General features: G+C 40.8%; 2 long non-coding RNA genes across 4 annotated transcripts; one reads left to right on the forward strand and one right to left on the reverse strand.

Annotated features, from left to right (window-relative positions):
• Positions 1–2,736: 2,736 nt before the first annotated feature.
• Positions 2,737–7,618, forward strand: LOC115178348 (uncharacterized). 3 transcript variants are annotated; one of them, XR_003872604.1, is made up of 3 exons: positions 2,737–3,006; positions 6,366–7,002; positions 7,110–7,618. It is a non-coding gene; the product is annotated as an uncharacterized LOC115178348 (long non-coding RNA). The 3 variants fall into 3 exon arrangements; XR_003872606.1 differs by having other exon boundaries at positions 6,366–6,850; XR_003872605.1 differs by having other exon boundaries at positions 2,738–3,006; positions 6,366–6,468; positions 6,633–7,618.
• Positions 6,137–6,757, reverse strand: LOC115178349 (uncharacterized). Its single transcript, XR_003872607.1, has 2 exons — positions 6,618–6,757; positions 6,137–6,389 (listed from the first exon to the last, which is right to left on the reverse strand). It is a non-coding gene; the product is annotated as an uncharacterized LOC115178349 (long non-coding RNA).
• Positions 7,619–9,811: the final 2,193 nt, after the last annotated feature.

The raw sequence follows: 9,811 nt of genomic DNA on the forward strand, positions 1-9,811 counted from the left end.
GTCTTAAATATATTTAATGGTCTCGTTGCAAAAGCTAAATTGTCGCAAGGGAACTTTTATTTATTTATTTTATTTCACCCACCTTTATTTAACCCGGGTAGCAAAGATTATAGCAAACACCACTGAAACGGAATTGGTGCTCGCTAGCTTTGCAAATTCAGCTATTGTTGGAAGCCAGCCAATATGAAGAAAAAAACTATTAAAATTACAAAAGGTTGCAGCATATGTTGTGTAAATGGTGAACTCATACAGCTGTCAACTCTTGTCACTGCAATCTGTTTCACATTTGCTAAGCTACCTTTTGGATTGAAGCCCAAATAGAATGATAAAAGATACGATGATAGAAGCCCATCTCCTACTGTAAATAACCTACACACTGTGTGTGTGTGTGTGTAGCCAGCCAGGTAGAAAAATGGCAGAAAAAAGACGGACATCAGAGTATTTTTCAGTACACCAAAACGCAAAGTAAGAACCCTAGTAGCCTAATATCTCAAAGACTAGTTGATAAAATGTTCATAAGAAAGAAGTGAAATGCTAATGGAAATGTTTCACAATGATGTCATTAGGCAGAGCAGGCAACAGATGGCACACCAACAGCATAGTTGGGGACAGATATGCAGGGACAGACTGGCAGAGACAGGGAGTCTCAGGTAAGTTTGTTGAGTCTTTGTTTGGCAACATTATGAAAGGCTCTCCATTTTTTTCACTTGTAAAATAGGAACATAATTGGAAAATGCCATGGATACCCCCACTCTCAACTTAAACTGGTGACTGAAATAAGATTTGTTAAAGGCAATGGTATTGCTGTTGTGATTAGTTGTAGTTTTTTTGGGTACCGGTAGTTAGGAGTACGGCAAACACCTTATTTCTTTGGTTCCTCAATATACATTTACCATATTACAACGTAGGCTATGTGTTACAGCACTACTTTTGGTGTTCCCCTCAGGAATTGCTCTTGAGAAAATGTCATGTAATTGTCCCCTCCAAAGTTGATATCAGATTTTCGCCCCTGCTGTGGAGGGATCCAAATTGTGGATTTAAAAGAAAACATGAATCATCAGCATACAATGACAACTTTGTGTTTAAGCCCTGGATTTCTGGCCCTTGATATTATTGGATCTAACATGTTAATGGCTATAATAGCTAACATTTTGATAGCCTTAAAAGGAAGGATCCGCCCCTTTTTTTTCAATTTTCGCTTAAATGACATACCCAAATCTAACTGCCTGAAGCAAGGATATGCATATTCTTGGTACCATTTGAAAGGAAACACTTTGAAGTTTGTGGAAATGTGATTTGAATGTAGGAGAATATAACACAATAGATCTGGTAGAAGAAAATACAAAGAAAAAAAACAACCGTTTTTCTTTTCCATCTTTGAAATGCAACAGAAAGGTCCCACGTCTAGCCATCACTCTGGTTGTTTCCGATGGTGTCCACAGGATGGCAGCAGTGTATGTATGTGCAAAGTTTCAGATGGATAACCTGAAGTATGAGCCAACTACATTACATTTAGTGTGAAGTTACCCAGGTACATTTGGGCAAATCGTGAAGGAGACATTTACATTCATATAACATTTTTCTGCAAGAATATCATCAAATCTGTATACTTGCACTTTGATTTAGCTTTTTCAGTATTAGTAGCCATATTATAAGTTCAAAATGTGCAAAACAACCAGTTTTCATAACTTCATAACTCTCCCTATTCTTATAATTTTTGTCCAAAAGGAAACGCATGCTGTCGCACAAGGTTAGCAGCTACATTTTGCGACAGCTACGGGGTTTCCGGATACTCCCGTAAAGCCCAGCACATTGGTTATCTAGCTAGCTCTGTTTGACCCCGATTTGTACTTATTTGACAAAGTTACAGTCGATCAAATGAAGACAGCCCGCGTCATCGGCGTGCAATGAAGGCGTCGCTCTCTGACCGAATTTTGGTGTCCTGGAGGATATACTACACCCCTGACAATATAGTGACGTCTGGTTATGTTCTAGCATCTCTGCAGGAATAAATACGAATGTGATTTGACTCGTTGAAACAATGTTTAGGGTTAGATTTTCACAGATTCCTTTCTTTACAAATTGAACGAGTGGAAATACAAAATCAATTGTGCATGCTATGTGGACCTTTTTAGGATATGAAAAATTATTTTAGCTAACAAACAACACTTCATGTTATCTCTGGGACCCTTTGGATGATAAATCAGAGCAAGATTTCAGAATGTAAGTACACATTTCACCTTCAGCGGTGAATTTATCAAACCTATCACGGTGAAAAAAGTGATTTGTTGTTAGGAGCTCTCCTCAAACAATAGCATGGGATTTTTTCGCAGTAATAGCTACTGTAAATTGGACAGTGCAGTTATATTAACAAGAATTTAAGCCATTTACACCCGCTGTATCCTCTGCACGTGATGAATTAACATTTGATTTGATTTATAGTAGGATACACTGCATAAGTATATAAAGGTATTTTTAACATTTTAACATTTCCACCTATTCCTACATAAACACATTTATCTGATCCATCCCTTCATGAAATCCTTCATTTAATTGAATTAAGAAAAACTGTTATGAGATTATTGTGGTCACAGGTCCCAAAGTGCAGTAATCAACACCATCACCACCACCATCATCACCACCACCATCATCATATTGGACTGATTTATTTGAGTCTAAACCTGACTGATTGAGAACAAACATTTACAACAGTAGTTATTTCTCTAGAAACGATATTCAGTCTTTGGAGAAGACTGTTTAATTAAACCTTAGCTAGTGTTTTCTTTTGTCCTACACCCTCCCTCCGCCTGGGAGCACCGTAGCAGAGTGGTCACCAGATCGAGTTCTCTCATCTCACCTGTGATGCAACATTTATTGGATGCCAACCGCCGTTAAACCACAACGAAGAAGAAGGATGGGCTGGGTGGTTGGAAACGAAAGTAAACTGTAGCGCTCTTCTTCGGCTGGCACGCTCGTCTGGAGTGTCTGAAAACGGACCCGTCCATGGTAAGAAATTGAGTTGAAGGATGCTGTTATTTCATGGATAAATATATTATATCTGTAATAAGGTTGCCAACTGTCCCGTATTAGCCGGGATGTCCTTTATATTGGGCTAAATAGGTTTGTCCCATACGGGACCTCCCTTGTCCCGTATATTCATGCCACCAAACATCCTAGTCAGATGCAAAATTGTGCAATTATGATCTCCTCTGCAAAAACTTCTAAGTGAATGACAGATTTCTTGAGTTATCTTAGATTAATTATATTTTCAGCAAGTGTGTACTGGCTACATCGTATCAAAATGGAGTTGATGAGGGAAGTGAGGAATGGGAGAAGGTCTCCAGACATCGTCTGGAGAAGGGAGGAGGGGATATGGTTAAGTGGCCAGGTTCTCGGGCGGCCGGACATCACTAGTCGCAGGATTTCATCTGGGGAGAGAGGGAAGAAAGAGGTCAAGGTGTAGGGTAGTTCTGTTGGAGTTGGACCAGTGGACTCAGTGGGCTGAGTGAAAGAGGAGCGGATATCAACCTTTTTTTACAAAGTGATTGACAAAGTCACCCGCAGAGAGGGAGGAGAGAGCGGGAGGAGGAGGAGGATTAAGGAGGGAGGAGAAAGTCGGAGAATAGTTTCCCAGGGTTCGAGGCAGAAGCTTGACATTTATAGTGATAGAAAAAACGGCTTTAGCAGTGTATACAGAAGAGAAGGTAGAGAGGAGAGGAAGGATGATAAGATAGGGAGATAGAGGAGAGATAATAATAACGCTACTTTTTCTTGATCTCTTTCTTATTATTATAATTATTGTTATCATCATTATAATAATAAGTAATGTCATTATCAATAGAAGGCTTAGTATAGCAGCCTTGTATAACCACCATCGATCGAGCTGTAGGCCTAAGAGCGCATGCTGTTTAGTCTTAATACCGTAACTTACTTAGGCATATATTTCAATACTTATATAGGCTACTGTATGAATCAATTCGTTCATGTCATCACACAGCATACGAGTCATTTATGATTTGAAATGCAATTAATCATTTTAAGTTTTATAATAAAATAAAGCAAACATTGAATAATTAGGTTAAAAAAATAATAAACCGTTCAATTTCGAAAATTGCATTCACTAATGAATGCGACTGTTTTTAATCTTTGCTTTAATAAAGGCTTAACAAAACAAAAAACGTTACAGCAGACTCTCTGGTATGCTTACACTTTATTTAGTGATGTTTACATTGTTCCAAATGGTCAGCACAATTAAACTGTAATCTATACAGCGCCTGTTTGGCACACATAACCTTTTCTGTAGCCTACAGGATGGAGATAAAATGTATGACAATGTAATGAGATGGGCACTTTTTACATCATGCGGGTTTATCCGATCAAATAGCCTGACCTAAATGGCGCTCAATCAAATACAAAATGAGCTGTCATGTTAACAAAGCAACATATCCTAAAAACACGACAGGTCAAAATAAAATGGACAATATTAAATGGACAATCACAACTGTTGTACAGGAGTTTCACCCCATTGTCATGGTCAGTGGTTTCAAGTATCAGTCCATTTTTTTGACAAGCTGATCATAGCGAAAAAATAAAATACTTCTGCATTTCCCGCTGTGTAAACACATTGCAAGTAGTCTTCTGATAAAGTTGGGGAGGTGATATTCAGAGTTAAAATAGCCAAATTGATTAGTCACAGGATTCAGGATTAATAAAGTCAATGCAATGGCCTGTTTTACCAACCGTGGGCCTACCTAATTGGATGGGCATTCATACAATTTTATTGCGGGCCGACATGGTAGGCTACACTCCAGTAAGCACCAGCTGACGTCTTATTTTGGTCCTGTCAGGATGTCGTTTTTTGGTGTTTTACAAACGGTAGGCTTACCACATTCATCAAATTAAATTTCAGGCAACAGTGTACACCTCAGTAAGCACGGATCAACGCCATTTCTGGGTGCAGTTCCAGACCGGCCTTGATTTCCACATCCACGGACATTGATTTTTGGTCCGGACCGGACCACATTTGAACCAATCATAGACGTTTATGTTTGGTTCAAGTCTTGACCAGCCTTGATTTGGTCCAAACATAGCCACTCAGCACATGACTTAAACGGACGGCGAATCTTCGGCGATATCAGGTCTGTCGGTCATGGACTTTATTTCGCCCAAAATTGTCTTCCCAAAAACGGGGCTATATTTATTCCGTCTGTTTTGGTCAGCCTGATCAGCTTGTACTCATTGAAATGCATGAGATACACGAATACAATATTGCATATAGTATTCTCTTTTTTTAATGTTATATATATAAAATATTGATTAAAAAATAAATAACCCGAATAGCTTGTTAAATGTTCTGATATAGACAGATTGACTGAAAATTACTTGTAATTTAAAATCATTAGTGTACAACTTCACAACAGAATTTTATTAGAATTTTTAACCGTCATGCCTCAAAACTGGGAGACAGAACGAGCAAGTCGTTCACCCGCCATTTGTTCCTCAAGAAGACAGTAACTCAACACAAGGACACGCGGATAATTGTAAGCGTCAACATTTCTGAAACATTTTGTAATTTGATAAGGTTGTTATTAGAATTATTAGTTTCTGTTAATGTCGCAAACTATTATTTTCTCTAGGCTAACGTTAGTAACTCTGCCTGGATACTTTCATGCTAGCTAACGTTAACACTAACTTAGTTGTTCGCTAGATAGTACAAGGCGGGAAAGCAGGGCAAACAGATGTGATGGTTGTACTAACTATTAGCTAGCTTACTGTATTGGTCTAGTTATCTAAGAACGGTTAGATATGTTTTCTGGTAAAGGGTGTGGAGGGATTGTTTTTGACAGGAACATAAAAAAAATAGCTAGAGTCTAACATCAACGTGACTCTGGGTACCTGCAAATGCTAGCTAGCTAATCAGGCGTGAAGCTGGGTGGTTTGCTAACTAACTGTAGTATGGGTTAACTAACGTTAGCTACTGTTGGGTTCACCTTGGGGTCATGATAGGGGCTGTACCAAATGTTTGATGTATTATAATAATTGATTATGCTTATGTTGTATTAATAGAAGGGGAAGGGTTATAAGACCCCTCCCCCTTACATTTATAGGGTCCTAGACTACAGATTAACAATATATATGCATTTTAAGGTTTAATATTGTTCCACAGTTATTTTCTACTTTCTGCCTCTTATAAAGAAACGGCTGAGAGATGTGTGAGTTATGGCAGTCAAAACAGGGTGTCTGTGAGAAAGAACCCTGCAGGGGAGTGAAAGAGAGAAGACTAGTCAGACATTCCACTATAAATCAACTTGGGGAGCGGACATTTACTGCTGAGCCTTTTGTACCAATTCTGTCTCTATGTTCAGGCCACCCGCTGTCCAGATGAAATCCTGAAAATGGCAGAAATATGCAAAAGGGAAGAATAAGAAAAAGAGGAAGATGATGAAGTAAAATACAACAGAGAAGTGTGTATGTAATCAGTCCAAAGGGTTGTGATATTGTCTACTGAAGTATCACCAGCTTTATTCATTTTAATGCGATATGCTCCTCCACTGCCTAGGAGGGCCTGAAGAACACAGTCCACAAAATGACATGAGGGTCAACAAATAGATACTTACACTTTCTCTGTGCAGATTCTCCTCCTGGAACCCAATGATCCAACCTTGCCAAAACAGAAAGGATCATCCATTCCCTTGCCACGCTCTCACAGTTGGCCTTTTTCTAGTGAGGGGACAAAGGAAGAGGAGAGCGAGGACTTCTTTCTGACAGCTTACCTGATGCCATGGAGAATTTAAACTTTACAGAGATTAGAATAGTCAACCAAGGCCTGTGTACTACTGACCCTCCCATGGTAAGACCTTTGCTGTAAAGAAAGCAAGAAAGACCAGTTTATATGTTTATAGTCAACTACTGTTCAAACTATAACACATGTTATTGTCTATGCATTGTTCCCAATCACTTTGAACCTGAAATCTATAGTCATGAGGGCAAGGGAGCATACCGGTAACTTTTTTCCCCCTCATTAATAGTTTAAGGACAATATCAACATTTTTAAATCAAATTTGGGAAATGTTATTCAAATGTAATTTTAATAATTGTTTGTGCTACAGGTTCCAGTGCAGTATAACAGGCCTGGTGTTTAGGATGGACAGAGAGGTGCTCTATAGGACAGTCCACTGGGACAGGAGGCTTCTAGCCAAGAGTGGCAAGAGGCCTGCAGGACCCCTGTTCAAGTTTACATGCCTTAAGTGTTAAGTCTGTCAACTACGCCTCCCACACTGAGATTCATTCTGGTAAGAAATACATTTCCAGGGAGGTTATAGACTATGTATTCTTAATCACCATCACTACTCCGCTAATGGGTTGTCATTGTCATCTGAACAGAAGACTAATGTTCTCTTTCTTTCCTAGAGGGTGGATGTGACTTCCTGTCTGTAGCCCATGTGACTGATGATGACAGTATGGTGTTTCTCCATCCCCATGAGGCAACAGACACTCAAGTCATTTTAAACATCACTGGATTCTGCAAATATGGCATCACCAAGGAACAGGAAGCTCCTGTCTCTCCTATCCGTGCTCTGGTGCTACTATTTTACCAACTCCCAGATGATAACAATAAGTCCACCCTAAATGTGTTGTTGCTGCCCAGAAATGTTTACATTGGTGAGGTTAGTAGATCAGAGTTGTCAAACTCCTCTTTTGGTTGGAATTCTATCAAATTCGTGCTCTTGAACTCACCTTTTTCCACAGAACAATATTTTGGGGTGTAATGTAATTCTAAATGGTGAATCCAGACCTGGGGGCATCTCACTCACCAACCCAACATCTTAACCATTACATCAAGATGATACTCTCAAGGTCCGAGGGCGACATTTGGGCTTCCATGTTTCAGGTACTGCTACTAAATCATGACACTGTGTTCCTGTCCAGGTCCAACCCCACGGGCCTGTGGCACCAGTACCAGCAGCTCCTGTCCAGGTCCAACCCCACGGGCCTGTGGCACCAGTACCAGCAGCTCCTGTCCAGGTCCAACCCCATGGGCCTGTGGTACCAGTACCTGCAGCTCCTGTCCAGGTCCAACCCCACGGGCCTGTGGCACCAGTACCAGCAGCTCCTGTCCAGGTCCAACCCCACGGGCCTGTGGCACCAGTACGAGCAGCTCCTGTCCAGGTCCAACCCCACGGGCCTGTGGCACCAGTACCAGCAGCTCCTGTCCAGGTCCAACCCCACGGGCCTGTGGCACCAGTACCAGCAGCTCCTGTCCAGGTCCAACCCCATGGGCCTGTGGTACCAGGCCCAGCGTCATGAGCCTGCAGCTCCTACTGCTGCTGCTGTTGGTCCATCTGTCCATGAAGATCAACCAGACTTGAGATGATCAAATCAGTGGCTTCCGAATATAAATGTAATGAAGTGTTTATCTTAAAGGAGCAATCTGTGATTTAAGTGAATGATAATGTGGAAAATAAATGCCTCATGAGCTTAGTTCAACTGCCATTCCCCATTAGAGGCCAAAATAAACTTGTTTTACTCAATTCTTTGTAAACAATGGAATTGTTTAAATAAACACTAATCTAAGCCTCAAAACAACTATCATGTTGATATCATGGATAGTCAGTCCTCTATGAATTAGTTGTTAAAGTGGTTTGTTATTTTCTGAACCACAGATTGACCCTTGACATGCCAAATTCATTAATGGTCAGATAAGGGAAATATTTGTGTATAGGAAAGAGCTTGCAAGTAAGCGTTTCTCTGTATCCTTTACACCCGATGTATCCTGTGCATGTGACAAAGAAAAGTTTAATTTAAATTGTATTTATAGTAGGCTACAATGCATTAGTAGGGCTGGGAATTACCAGGGACCTCACAATACCATATCATCACGATACTTAGGTGCCCAAACCATATGTATTGCAATTCTCCTGACTATACTACACAAAAATTAACGCAATATGTAAAGTGTTGGTCCCATTTTGTCACCAACCGGCTTGTAGCCCGTGACAATGCAGAGATCAAGGAATAACATAAATATATAACGTAAACTATATACAATTAACAATGGTGTGTGTAGTGGCAGGGTTGTCAAACCCACTCCCCCTATAAAACCAGGGACCACCAAGTACCCCGGAACACCACCCCAACCAAACAAACTACTGCCCGAATTAACACCATCTTCCAGCCAACCTCATCCTCCCCAGACCTCAGCAACCTTTGCGCACAGGAAGCAATCTTTAAGAGGGAAGAAAACGAGAACAGATGACAGAAATGACAGGAAAACACAAAATAACCAGTGGCCAGTCACGTGACTCTTCTAAGGTGGTGTCAGCCCTCTGGTTCTTGATTAGATCAGAGCGGGACACAGATAACAGGGAAAGTATTGACAGATTTATTTGGAACATTGTTAGCCGGTGCAGTGACCAGATCACCACGGCTCATGGAACATGGCACCACGCACGCAGAGAACATCTCTGGGAAACTGTTCTCTCATCGGGGATCGCTTCAAACGACGGCTTAGTGGAAACCATTAGAGGTAGAGACACGACAGGCTATACACGCTCACCAGCCAAGTAATTCCCTGATTCTGTCTTAGTAGAGAAGGGTAACATTGACTAACACAAACGACTCAGAGGCACCTGTCACACTCAGGATCTTCACTGGCACTGGGTCATTACTTCTTAACAGAGACACAACCCTCTAACGAAATGTTAACAATCTGGGTCAATTAAGACTTTCACATGTACCTGGGCATGAGATGGAGTGAATGGATGTGGGACAGGCGCTGCTAACACCGTAGGCTTAGGTTTAACATAGCGCG

The sequence above is a fragment of the Salmo trutta genome, chromosome 38 (genome assembly GCF_901001165.1).
Source record: "Salmo trutta chromosome 38, fSalTru1.1, whole genome shotgun sequence".
Taxonomy (NCBI): domain Eukaryota; kingdom Metazoa; phylum Chordata; class Actinopteri; order Salmoniformes; family Salmonidae; genus Salmo; species Salmo trutta.